This window comes from Rhagoletis pomonella, unplaced genomic scaffold, assembly GCF_013731165.1.
Source record: "Rhagoletis pomonella isolate Grant_MI unplaced genomic scaffold, Rhpom_1.0 Rhpom_scaffold_00011, whole genome shotgun sequence".
NCBI classification, from domain to species: Eukaryota; Metazoa; Arthropoda; class Insecta; order Diptera; family Tephritidae; genus Rhagoletis; species Rhagoletis pomonella.
In genome coordinates, this window is record NW_023458565.1 from 17,095,585 (window position 1) to 17,109,290 (window position 13,706).

The following is a 13,706-nucleotide window of genomic DNA, read 5'->3' on the forward strand; positions in this document are numbered from 1 at the left end:
TGTAGTTCTTTTATTGAATGGAATTATAATTAATAAATATTTATAGTGCCGGACCTAAGTATTGGCATAGAGAATTTTTCGCAATGTATGCAAAGTTTTTTACTTGAATTTCTTTTCGCACATTATTATTTTTAAATATAGCTAGTACTTTCAAATCAGATTTTTGAGAAAAATTCTAAGTATGCAGTTTTATATCCCATTATATTTTAGTATAACATAGTGCAAGCTTGAAGTTGCCAGAAAACCGAGTTGATTTTTGGCAATTTTTTCACGCAGTTTCTTCCATGCAAATTATGTGCGACATTTTTTTTTTGTATGGAAGAAACTGCGTATAAAAAATTGTCAAAAAACAAAGAGGTTTTCTAGCTATTCAAGTGTGCATTTTATTATACTAAAATTAAATGGGCTATGAAACTGCATACTTAAAAAAATCTGATTTGAAAGTAGTACTTCTTACTAACTATATTTTTATAAAAAAACAATTAGAGAAGAAATCAGAATAAAAAACTTTGCATTCATGCGAAAAATTCTTTGTGCCAATATTTTTTTCCGGCACTGTATATGTGAAGATATTTTCAGATAAATAAATGTTAACAAACTATTTATTTCCAAATTAACAATTAAATAAGAGGGGTTTAATATATATTATAAAGTTGCTGAATTTATTTTTTTATCTTTTTTGCCGATAGGCTGCCAATTTTTTTTGCCGGTCGTGTGCATATTGGAAGTGCTTCTTTGAAACGGAAATAAAAACTTCTTCGTCGGAGTTAAATTTTTGACGAAAAGCACCTAAAAAAATAAAGTTAAAGATTAAACTCCATTGGAAATCGGAAAATTTAATTAAATAAAAAGTGGTAATAAATAATATTATAATCAGTACTTCTTATTGCCGCAGTCGTTGCCAAACCAATAGCGTTGCATTTGGTACCAGTTCCCTTCCACGAGAAAAGTTCTGCTACCTCATCTGTAATAATTTTCCGCCAGTACGTTCTTAAACATTTATCTACATTTAAAATATTTATAGCTTCGAGTTCAGAAACCTATAAAGTGTTTAAAGAATGCAATAAAAATTATTTTATTATGGTTAATTTATGTTTTTAGTTACCAATAATTGTTGTTTTTCACTTGAACTCCCAAGGTCTTTTTCAAATTCCATAAATGCATGCTTTTCCTTAAATGGGCTTCTTGGCAGGACGCCCTCTGCAATGGTTGGTCTCTTATTGTTTCGAAGGGTACCATTTTCTTTCCTTAAAGCAATCACCTCTGAAAATAACCGCTCCAAAACAGCTCCAATTTTTGCATCCATCTGATTCACTTTTTCGTTTAAGGGGTCCACGGTTTTCTTTTGTAAGAAAGTGGTAGATCGTCCTTTGCGTTTGCACCAGTCTGCCAATAAATCACATACTTAATAATTTTCTTAAATTAAATATTTAACAAACTACTTACTTATAAAAAATTGTGATTGAAGAAAAATTGTCAACAAAACTAAAATTTTTTCTTGTGCTGACAAATTATTACAAGCCTCTTTCTATTATATTTTTTTGTTTTATCGTTTACGAGCTTTTCTCTAACTTTTTGGCGATACGAGAATCCTTCGTAAAACATAATGTTCGTAAAAGGTACGTTTTCTTGCTGGCTGGGCCACTACAGGAAAATGCTAAGAAACCTATTTTCGCAATTCGGAAAACTCCAAACTGATTTTAGACCCATAGTTTCTTTAGAAAATTTGCTTAGAAGTACAAATAGAATCCTTCTGTGCTAAACGCGCATAGTCGAAAAAATCTTGCATACAAATCTAGCCGCTCCAATGTTAATAGAAAAATTAAAATCAGCCAAATGCTTTGTTTTAATCTCCAAAACGCTTCTAAAAAAACTTTAGCATTTATACTCGGAATGGTTTCGCTTGGCTCGGTATCGCTTCCTGTGTGTACGTACACTAACTCTTTGAGATCACTCTCCAATAAAATGATATCTGAGGAATAAAATCTCCCACTCATCACTTACCACTTCTCAGAAGAAGATGGTTTCACCAACTCCGAAAGAGCAACTGGTACGGTGTAGATTGTCACGAAACTCGGAATAAAAAGGATGCCGCTTACTAGGCATAATGTGAACCGTTTGTGACCGATATAGGAAGCTAAAGAGGGAAGCAAAACGTCTAAGGTGCTTATAGTAGTGAAAAAACACGATTCAATCTCGTTTGAATTTTTTCAATCTGATGCTGGAAATCATACTAATAGCGAAGGGCTGCCAGGCGTTCTGGTTTTCCAGGATTTGTCCTGATTTAGAAAAATTGTCCTGGTGTCCTGGTCCACACTTAAATTGTCCTGGCATTTTAATGAAGGTCAATGCAGACACCTATAACATTTTTAGAAAATTTTTGCTTTGAGAAAAAGGTTAAGCTTTCTATCATTAGTAGTCGAAAATCGATAATGAAACGCTTTTTCTAACATGTTGAACAATATCTGGTGAGTTTACCTTCTTTAGGCCCAGTTAGTATAGAATTAATTTACACAACATAACGAAATGTAATTTTTTATCTTAAGGCAAAGGCCTTTCTGAAAGTCATTCTTTTCTTCTTTCTCTTTTGTAGGGAGTGGCACAAATTGAAGGGCTTCTGCTTTCGCTACTCAAAGAAGAGCTTCCAGAAGTACTTTTGTAGGACGTACTTCAGAAGGACTTTTAAAAAAGTTCTTTTAAAGCTGTTTTTTAATTAATAAAAATCATACTTCTTTAGGGAATTTATTTTAAGTTCATATCAAATATGTTTTATTGAGATTTAATATGTTTATTGAACCCTATTTGTAATGCTAAATAATGTAAACATATACTTAAGTACATTCGTGTAAATTGTAAATAAGATCGGTATCTGTGAAGCACTTTTTTCAATCCTTATTGGGTAAATCTTTTAGAATGGCTTCACTTTAGACAGCCTACCTAAATTATCTTCAGGTTATGCCATATATATGTGGAAATTTACTAATGGTGGTAAGACAAGCATTCAAGACAACGTTAAAGGTGCCAAATATTTTTCCAAGTTATGTCACCGTCAAGAGAGATTTTTTCTTTGATAATAAAAAAAAAACTTCGGAACTTGAGCCTTTCATCATCATCATCAACCATTCAGCTCTATGGATTGCGCCACAAAACTACATTGCTTATTGTATCAGAAATTACATATTTCAAAATAATGCAACACCAGCTTAGAGAAATAAGCTTGCCTAGAGGTAAATGAGGTTAAGACAAATTGCACAGTTAAGAGCTTAAAAATACTACGATTGCACGGTTTTACACATATCATATGCATGGATGATGATGCTCCTATGGATAGGACCTTAAATTTGGCACCCATAAGTGGACAATAAAAGCAAGGTCACCTACGAACAAAACAGAAGAACCAAATGCAAAAGACCCGTCTGTAGTCGTTCCCACGACAGTCGGGTCTACGTAACCGGAACGACCCAGATTTATATCTGGCCAAGGACTGTCACTCCAGCAACACTCCCCAAAAAGTCTTTGGCGAATTTGTATGCTGCTACAACAACAACAACAACAACAACCCGTCTGTAGTCGAGATGAAAAACTGGTACGAATTCGCAAATGAGTGAGGCAATCGCCAAAAAAAAAAAGAAGAAGAAGACCACGAAAAGATCTTTCGACTCGGCATACATGGGTGGATAACGAAAGAAAGTGCGCTTAAAGTCTTGTCAGCACGTGGGTTGTACAACGGGCTTGAAAAAGTTGCACAGTACGAAGTTATAAAAAGTAGACGCCTCTATTTTATATAACAAACTTTTTTCAATAGAAATCATATCCTTAGTTCGAAATAAAGAAAACTTCTCGCCGAAAGCAGACGCACCTGAATCTCAAGGTTCATAATGCAGCTTCCAAAAACCGCATCTGTCATACTGATCAGTCATAGAGTATTACCGCCAGGAAGCGCGATAAGTGAGGTGCTGTTAATAAACTGGAACTTACGAACTTATTTTCGCGCCATTGATAAAGCTCACAGCATGACAATTGTTTTAATTACTGCGCCTAAAACTTTGATCTCATAACAATGACAGTGACAGTCGCCAATAGCCGTGTTTTATTTGTCCAGAAATTTAAGCTATTAGCTTATTTTGTATGGAGGACTTACCCAACATAATTATATTGGCTTATGAAAAGCTATCTTGGCTTGTATATTGAACAAGAGGCATTGCCATTCAGCATCAGAAATTTTCTCCTTCAGCCAATCAGAAAGAGGCAAAAACTTACTTTGACACTATTTGCAGTCAAACAACTGTCAAAATTAGACTAACATAGGCAATAAGCTAATTTCGTTTTATTTGACCAAGATTTAGCTATTTGCTTGTGATGGTTGAATAAAACATGCCTAATATTAGAGCGCTAAAATTTTTATTGCGGCATAGTTTTCGACGTAGTAGTTTAAGCAAGTTTTTTGCGATGAGCTTTATTATTGGCACGAGAATAGAGGCGTTTCATATGGATGTTATAATCTGAGAGCGACGCCAGACTTTGACGACACAGGTACCAGCATATGATTTATGTTTTTTCTACCTGATCCTGAGACAAAATAACTTATGCTAGGTTTAAGTTAGGAAAATATTACTTCATTTTAAAAACGAAAATCTTTTCTTCATTCAATAATTAACATCACCTGTAATTCATAACTTCGCTTTTAAAAATATACTGACACGAAAATTAAAAAAAAAAACTTTTCTTAAGCTTTTCTATTGGAGCAAATAATGAGCGCTCGAATTAACACTTGATTTTCCTTTTACTTATTTCAGGTAACAAGGAACTACGATCGGAATAAAGTCGGTGGTATTTGAATTTGCAGTGCTCAAAGGTAGACACATTTTTCTGAGTATTATAAAGTACAACAGTTTGCCATATTTGATATAACATGTTAGTATTGCATGAAGTATGTATGTATGTGTGTATGTAAATTTTATAAAATTTTCGGGCTTCATAAAAGATTTGAATGTGAGTACAGTCGATCTGGCACACGTTTCAGGTGTAGCCTGAAATAATTCACTGCCGAATAAAATCATGCCGTCCTGCATGGAAAATAATCAATTTGACAGTAAATATTTCTTATTATTTAAATACTACTTATTAGTACTAATGGTTTGTTTCTCGTTCACTGTAATAAGGATAAAAGAAATAACAAAATATTTGCGGTGGACCTTATCACTTTCGCGCTATCGCTTGTTAGATTCAATGATTAGTTTTGTTTTTGTTTTTGCCTGAAATAGAACAGGAAATAATGTTACTCATGCGCCATGTGTCCATGCGTTTGTTCAAACTTAATAGGAGACAAATAGCATTCAATTTAGCATTATAAAATGCAATTTAAAGTAACTACGACTTACCCCTGATTTTTTACTTTGTTGATCATTTTCTTCCATATGAAAGAAATTGTTTGGCATACTTATCATCAACGATTATGCACAACACCTGCAGCAAAAAAAAATTCCTAAAATAATTGTATATCCTAGCTACTTCAAACTTGTACTTGATCATAAAAAATTTGACTGGGCTTCAAATCTGCATGCTCAAAACATTTTTATGAAAGTGTGTTAAATCTTTTAAATATTGCACACAGTTGGAAACTTGAAACCTATTTGACTCTGCTAGGTGGCGCCGGAGTCAGATATTTTGAAAATTACCGAATTGATAAAAAAAACTTTAACGTTGTGCTTGAGTCATATTTTTTTTTTTCATTATATGTGGTTGAGGACAAAGTCAAAACTTTGCAGATATTTTCCAACCATTGAAAAAATCTGCTGTTCAGAACAAGCATGGAACTGAAGTTTCCTTATATGAGTGCAACTAGAAATTGGATGGTTCAGAACTCGAAAAATTTACATAAACTATTGGACCGGAGCCAATTTTAGGCTTATGAGAGCCGTTGGTGCGGTATTAGCACATGCAAAATAGCCAAGTGTTTCCCGAAGAGGGCTGACAGGGTGGTAGCAAAATTCCTTCTCAGACGAAGAACGTGTGATCTACGAGGCCTGATAGAACTAATTATAGGACACCATCCATGGGGACGACATATGCTCACCATAGGTATCATCGACGATATTAAATTTTTGCGTCGGATATACAGAGAATGTACGAGATCTCTATATGCCTTTGCTCTTAATCCCGTCTCTAGGCCTTAAGTACAATGGGTAATACTGCCGGAGTGCTTGGAAAATATGTTTTTGTTTTTCCGGGCACCCACGATTCCATTCCATTCCATTCCTACATGAACAAGAGATATTTTATATTTAAATCTAACTCAAGGACTTCCAAAGATACGCAGTTTCAAAAATTCTGATTACATAAGGGGGTGCCACGCACCTCTTTCCAACAATTCTCGTATGGAATTGATTTTCAAACACTTGATACCAAATTCCAGTACTCCACTTTAAACACTTCCAGAGATAAGACGTATGAAAAGTTTAGTATATATGGGATATGCCACGAGCTCTTGTTGAACAAGGATCATTTTTCTCTATGACTCTGGAATCGGGAATTTGTATGGATGATGCTATGCTCCTATTTACAATAACGCCCACTATTCATGATGAGTTTGGGATTTGTTTCGTGTACATTTCTTCCCACCAAGTTCCAATTCACAATCACAAATACTCCCTGGGATATGCAGTATAAAAAATTAAATTTGTATGGGAGACACCTCCTTGCCTCTTTTTCAATAACTTTCATTTTTGTCAATGGGTCTTGAATAAATTTAATATCGCTAGATTAGAGTGCAAAGTTGCTAAGTCCAATTTTTTAATTTTACAGGAAAAGAAAAAAAACTTCTGAAATATAGGCATTTCCTTCAAGTATTTTGCAAATCTTTGAGTGTAACATGTTGCGTGTCTAAAGCAAAGCAAAACTCCATACCAATAAGAAGGATTCAATCTTTATTAATGGATTTGGTAGTATTAGATTTTCGGTGGCTCTTTTGGACTAAGCAAATTTGTCTTTCATTGAATATAAACGAGAAAATATAAAACGAGTACCTTAAGCCTTTTCTAAATGGTGCATTTTTAATATCCCCTGCTTATTATATCAAAATATGAGTTTTCACTAAAACTGGACTTAGCAACTTTTTACTCTATGCTAGCGATATATGTTGTTCAATCGGTTAAGGATTTGTTCTTAAAATAATGTTTGTCTTAGGAAATTTAGAGCTTTCTGAACGAAATTTTGAGATTTTGTTATTAACTTGATCATTTGGGTCAGGATTTTAAAGTTTTGGCGATTTCGGGATACTGCGAGGTGTTTTCTAGCTATCTCACAAGCTTATTTTTCTTAAATACATGAATCTCTGATGATGCGCTGGTATCGTTGCCTCTTTCGGTTTACCCACTGCGGAAGCCTCAAAGCGTCTCTTAGGCTTCAGGCCTTAGCCCATTGTTCTTTGACGGGATTAACAAACTTTTTATCTATAGCTGCAAGTCTGCTTGTATCGCAATTCTTGTCCACCAGCTCTCTAATACAGGTAAGTCGTTCTTTTCGTTCCCCGTAGGATCTACTACCGTCAATAACCGCTGTATGATTCTCAGAGCAGACTATTTTTATGATGCTTATTCTTGCTATTCCGCTCTTGTTTATGCTCGTCCGTAGTCAGCTTTTTTTCTCCAAGCCTATCAAAGAGACGCTTTTAGCCATACTCCCGACACCGAAGTCTAGCTGCTGCGCACAGTGATGTTTATCTTCTCCTAACTTATTTTTTTCTCTTTTCTTGTTTTGCTTTCTTTTTTTCCAGGCGCTTAAAGTAACTGTCTGTTGAAAGCAATAAATTTGGCACTCTATTCGCACTTAACCTAACAACATCTTATGCAAACAAGGGTTAGACCTAATACGCAATTTGTGCGCCCATTTATCTTTGCAGAGAGCAGGTAATGGCTTCAGATGTGGTTGTCTTAAGCCGGTGGGGCGAAAGAGGGCAAACACTAAGAGAGCACTTTTCAAACAAAAGAATTCAATGATGGCACTTTTTGCTTATCCACCAACAAATGTGCACTCTACTTAGATTTAATTTCATATTATTTTTATCGTACAAAGTAAACTCTACAGAAGAACAGGCAATCCGAAAAACGGAGACTCACTACATAATTCCAGACGTTGTTTTCATGTTTCATGTTTTCTTTTTTCCGCCTTTTAATTTTTTGGTGAAAACGGAAGCATTTTTCAGCACTTTAAATAATTACAAAAATAAAAATAGAAACCTGGAAATCCAGCCGGATAATAAAACGCATTTGCATGAATATTACAGCCAAATGAAAAAAAAAAAAAAAAAATTGTGAACAAAAAATTTATACACCAGCCACGCGCTAAACAATAAGGCCAACAACAACGACAAGAGCAAAAACAACATTAATAACAATGAGAGCTACAACGTCAGCAGCAATTTCTATTGAAAAAAGAATGAACACAAACAGCAAAAATATATGAAATAAAAAAGTGGCTCACAGAAAACCACAACAAACACATAAATCTCTATTCATTACAAGTACGTACATACGTAAATACCTAAAACACAAACAACAATGGCAGCTGGCCAGGCTCAGCCTCAGTTTCAGTCTCGTTGGGGTTCTATGTAAAGGCAACATTGCAGAATGCGAGCAAAAAAGGCTGCGTAGGAGTTTGAGTGATGGCAATTCGCGCAGCAAAATAACTAAAAAAAACAACGAAATTCCAACAAATTCAACGTTACTAGTAACAAAAAACAGCAACAACAACATAGTAATGAGAATGTAAAGAAACCGCAGCTAAATCAGAGCTGGCGTAAAACTTCTAAAAAAAAAAAATTGGCAAAAAATATGACAGCGCTACCTGCGGCTGGTTATAAGTACCAAAGATAAGTTATATAGTTTTGTGGGTGAATTTACACATACATGCATATAAGCATAGCTGCATACAATAATATATATGTTATGCAAGTTTTTTGAGCACAAAAAGAAGCCAACTCTCGTGTCTCGACACAATTCAACCTGTCGCTGGGCATAACTTCCGCGAACTGTTGTCGCCATTTATAAATGCATGGGGCAAAACGCGATGCAATGTTGCCGGTGTAGCGAGCAGCAAGCAGCAGCGTGCACAACAACCGCAATGGCAGTTGACAGCAATTTTCAGACTTGTGGCGACGTTCTACAACGTAGTAGATATTCGCGGTTGACTCATTGCTTTGTTGCGTTTGACTGCACTCTAGTCAGCAGTCAGCAGCCATCAGCCCACAGCCAACGCGAAAGCCAAAGGCATCCGTATGGCCTAGAAAAACCAACTTCGCGGCACAACTACTTACTTTAAGGCTTAAAGGAATACTCGCATCCTTATCTCAGCTACTTTAAAAAAAAACATAAGAATTGTATGCAACATCTTATGCCGCTTCAAAAGGCGAGACAATAACATACATAAATAATGTTTTAAATGGCGTGAGTTTTATTATAAATGACAAAAGTATTTGGTATTGGAAAATACGTTTACATTTACTAAAATAATACTCACAACCTTAAAGGTTTTTATGTCAGTTAAAAAGGTTATTGGCTTTTGGCTGAATCAACGGATTCGGCCTTGCAGTATCTGGTTAGTAAGATCAAAATCGCCTTCGAGGCTAAGGAGCTCACTAAGAGTGGCTTCTCGACTTCCGATAATACTTCCCATGGATATATCTCGAGTGCATTTGTCCAAATAGCCTCAGACTTTACAACTCTTGGTTGGATTGATGACATGCTCACTAAGAGCGTAAAATTACATAGTCGTTGCGCAACACTCAAGTGAAGATCAGTGCCATAAGAGGCTGCCCGCTGCTTTGCTCACTTAGGGTCATTCCTCCTCCCGATGTCAAGAAACCTTCCTCGTGCTGTTTAGGTATGGCTCATCGATTAGGACTACATCGACTCGACTTTACTCCAAATTGATCCCCCGCCCTCAGCTTCGCCCTTGCTGCTAAAAGATATAAGCCTCTCTTTGGAAGGAGGACCATCAGTGTTGTCTTTGTCTTACAAGTGGTATTGTACCTCCTGCTCAAGGGAGCATAAAAGTGACAACGTAGAAAGGCCCCGTTAACTATCTCGAGGAAAGATAACTAAGTACGTCATTTAGGCTAAGGTTCATACTATTGGACCATGGAATATTTCTCGGTCTGCCATGCTTCTCCGTCAGGCGAAATTTGTTAAACTCGATGAAGCAGAAAGAGCAACATTCCCAAAATTATCCATAAGGAGAACCAAAACACTCCCTCATCAACTTACTGGGAGCAAGGTTCTCCTACTATCCACTGCAGAGCACTGAACCACTTTACACCTACATACATACATTTCGGATTCGTATAAGCGTTAGAGTATGCACGTTTAAAATTAAATACATTTTAGAATTAATTTGACTATACTAACTTTATAGTAATTCAAGCTTATCAAACACGCAAGCTTAATCATTCGTTTACTTAATGATGCTGAAGCGAATTGTAATCTACAAACATTTCGATATTACGTATTAAATTTAATATCACACCTAAGCTAACAAGCTGCTTCCCAATAGCCATCCACTAAATTTTGAGGCTACTGACCGGATATCCACCGGTGGTATTAGTCTTCTTTATTTACATACGTATGTGTACGTATGTAAGTTTGTATGCGCTATATGAATGCTTGAAGCATTATTTGCGTATGCAATTTTTTCTGCTGTATGTTTGTAGGTAGAGATAACCATAGATTGTAAGCCGGATGTGACAGGAAGTTTAAGGGATATGCATTCATTTTGTCGCAGTTAAAAATCGCATCAAAAGTAAGCACATTTGTGTGAAGAATGGCATGAGTTATCAGAGGCGCGAGTAATTTGGAAACGTTACAAAAAAAAATTCAAAATGTACTTAAAGCTTCCTGTAGGGAAATCATCAACTAATACATATGACTTCGACAATTTCGACCTGCTTGCGATTTTCAGAATATTAAAAAAAATAATTATTCATCAGTTGGTTGTGTTGGAAAAATGATCATGGCAAACCGTCACGGGTCTAAACAAGTACATTAGAGATGCTTTAGTTCGAATCTGTTGGATTTTCTTACATGCATTCTCCAGATGAAGGGTGACCAAAAATAAAACCTTTTATCAAAATGAGAAAAGGAGGTGTGTATGGTATGGCTATCATTATGGCTGCTTGTATCCAAATTTCGCTATGAACTTATATGAATATGAATATGAGTGTGAATATGAATATGAATATGAATATGAATATGAATATGAATATGAATGTGAATATGAATATGAATATGAATATGAATATGAATATGAATATGAATATGAATATGAATATGAATGTGAATATGAATATGAATATGAATATGAATGTGAATGTAAATATGAATATGAATATGAATATGAATATGAATATGAATATGAATATGAATATGAATATGAATATGAATATGAATATGAATATGAATATGAATATGAATAAGAATATGAATATGAATATGAATATTAATATGAATATGAATATGAATATGAATATGAATATGAATATGAATATGAATATGAATGTGAATGTGAATATGAATATGAATATGAACATGAATATGAATATGAATATGAATATGAATATGAATGTGAATATGAATATGAATATGAACATGAATATGAATATGAATATGAATATGAATATGAATATGAATATGAATATGAATATGTTTATAAATAAGAGTATGAATATGAATATGAATATGAATATGAATTTGAATGTGAATGTAAATATGAAAGCAATGTGACTATCAATATTAATGTATACGAAACAGAATACAAATGGGCTTACAAATATGAACGCCAATAAGAATGAGAATACGAACGCGAAGGCGACACTATTCGAAAGATTTATATCCTTTCTAGCACAAGTATAGCCAAAAAGATCGCCATCTATCACTTTCAGTATTCCCTGAGTTCTTGAGTTTCTGCATGCGATAATTACTCGAGTGTAAAAAGACTTTAGCTACCTAACTGGATCGACAAAATTGTATATCTGGCCAAAGACTTTCACTCCAGAATTTTACCCAAACACTCCTTGCGAATGCTTATGATTTTAAAACAACAACAAGGATCCAGTTTTATTGGAGGGGACCACCCTATTGGATAGGAACCTAAAGGCCGCTTTGCTGCCTTAAAAGACGATAACGCGCCTAGCCATCGGCCTATTGTAAAGAAAATTTAAAACTTTCATCTTTCTGTGTACCAATTTACATACATATGTACATATATGTATACACATCTGAGATTAAGACTAGAGAAACCACTTACCCAGACTTCTTGGTATGAGGTTTTTACTCGGAATTTTCCGCCAAAACATAGATTTTCTATTAACTTCACAGTTCAAATTCCATTTTCGACCGAAAATTCTTCCACAGGACCTCATGGCTTGAGTGGCATTATTAAGACTTTTGTCCAAATAGGAAATGCAACTTGGTATCTTATTAAGACTCAGGTATTCGTGCACTGCCTCCTGCATCGGATATCCCCTTTCAACCAATGGTCTCAAGATAAACTATTATCAAAAGCCGCTCGATATATATGTATCTCTAACGTAACGTCTAAGCGTAACTTTCGAGGACTTGGGGACTATTTCGAGCTTAAGTACTAACCAAACCTTCTTAAATCTTCTTCTATTATGCCACAAAAAAATAATAAAAAACTATTAAAGAAAATGTTGATTCTAAAAACAATATCCAAATCTATATACAAGTCAGAAAAGTTCCATTCAGCGGAAGATTTTCCCATCTGTGCCTCAGTTAGCCAATGATGCCAACAGAAACAAAAGCACCGCTCAACAAAAATTCTATTTTTAATACCAAATCTTTATTCAGTAATTAATCATCACCGGCAAAAATTTCATCATATTTCCACAGCTTTGCCAATTTCCCACTCACAAAAGCACAAAAAATTTTCGTTACCTTAGCGCAAGTCAGGTTGCTCACCTTATAAGGTTTGCACATATTTTCCATTGAAAAAGGTGAAAATTAGAGCAAAGTTTTACTATATAGCTTTCGCCTGTGTAGTCGCCACAGGCAACCTGCTAGCTTCGCCTTGTGCTCGCCTTTGCCTTCATTCTGCTGCATTCATTCATTCAAAACTGCCAACTGCAAATGTTGCATATCCGCCTGACCTACTACTACTTTTTCGACCGACTCCGGTCGCAAAAATAATCAAAACCAAAAAAACAAACTCACAAAAAAAAACGCCGGCGCTGGCACATGACAGCAGCACAGAAGGAGGTAACCGACCGCTCTGGTGGCTAGCATGGTGGTCAAATCACTTTTCAACCATAAACGGTATGTAATTCGGTTTCATTTTGGCCCAACTTTAACACAAACCGCCCAAGTATGCGTTGTGCCATACTAGCTGCTAAAAAAGTTGTGGTGTTGCCAATTTGAATTTTTTACCATTTATCTTTGTCCATTGCACTTGAATTGCGCCAAGAAAATTTAATTTTGTTCTCTTAATATTGTGATGTTCAAGAGCTTTGCATTTTTTGAGTAAACGAACGGAGTTAAGAATTTGTTTATTTATTTATTATGTTTTTCATTAACCGCAGCCAAAAATTTATTAGTTCAAATTACTTTATTTATTTTTCACGGAATCCTGTATGAAACGGCTTCGAGATTGCCTTTCCTGGCCAACTTCTTCCTCGAAAATAATCAAACGCAACTGAA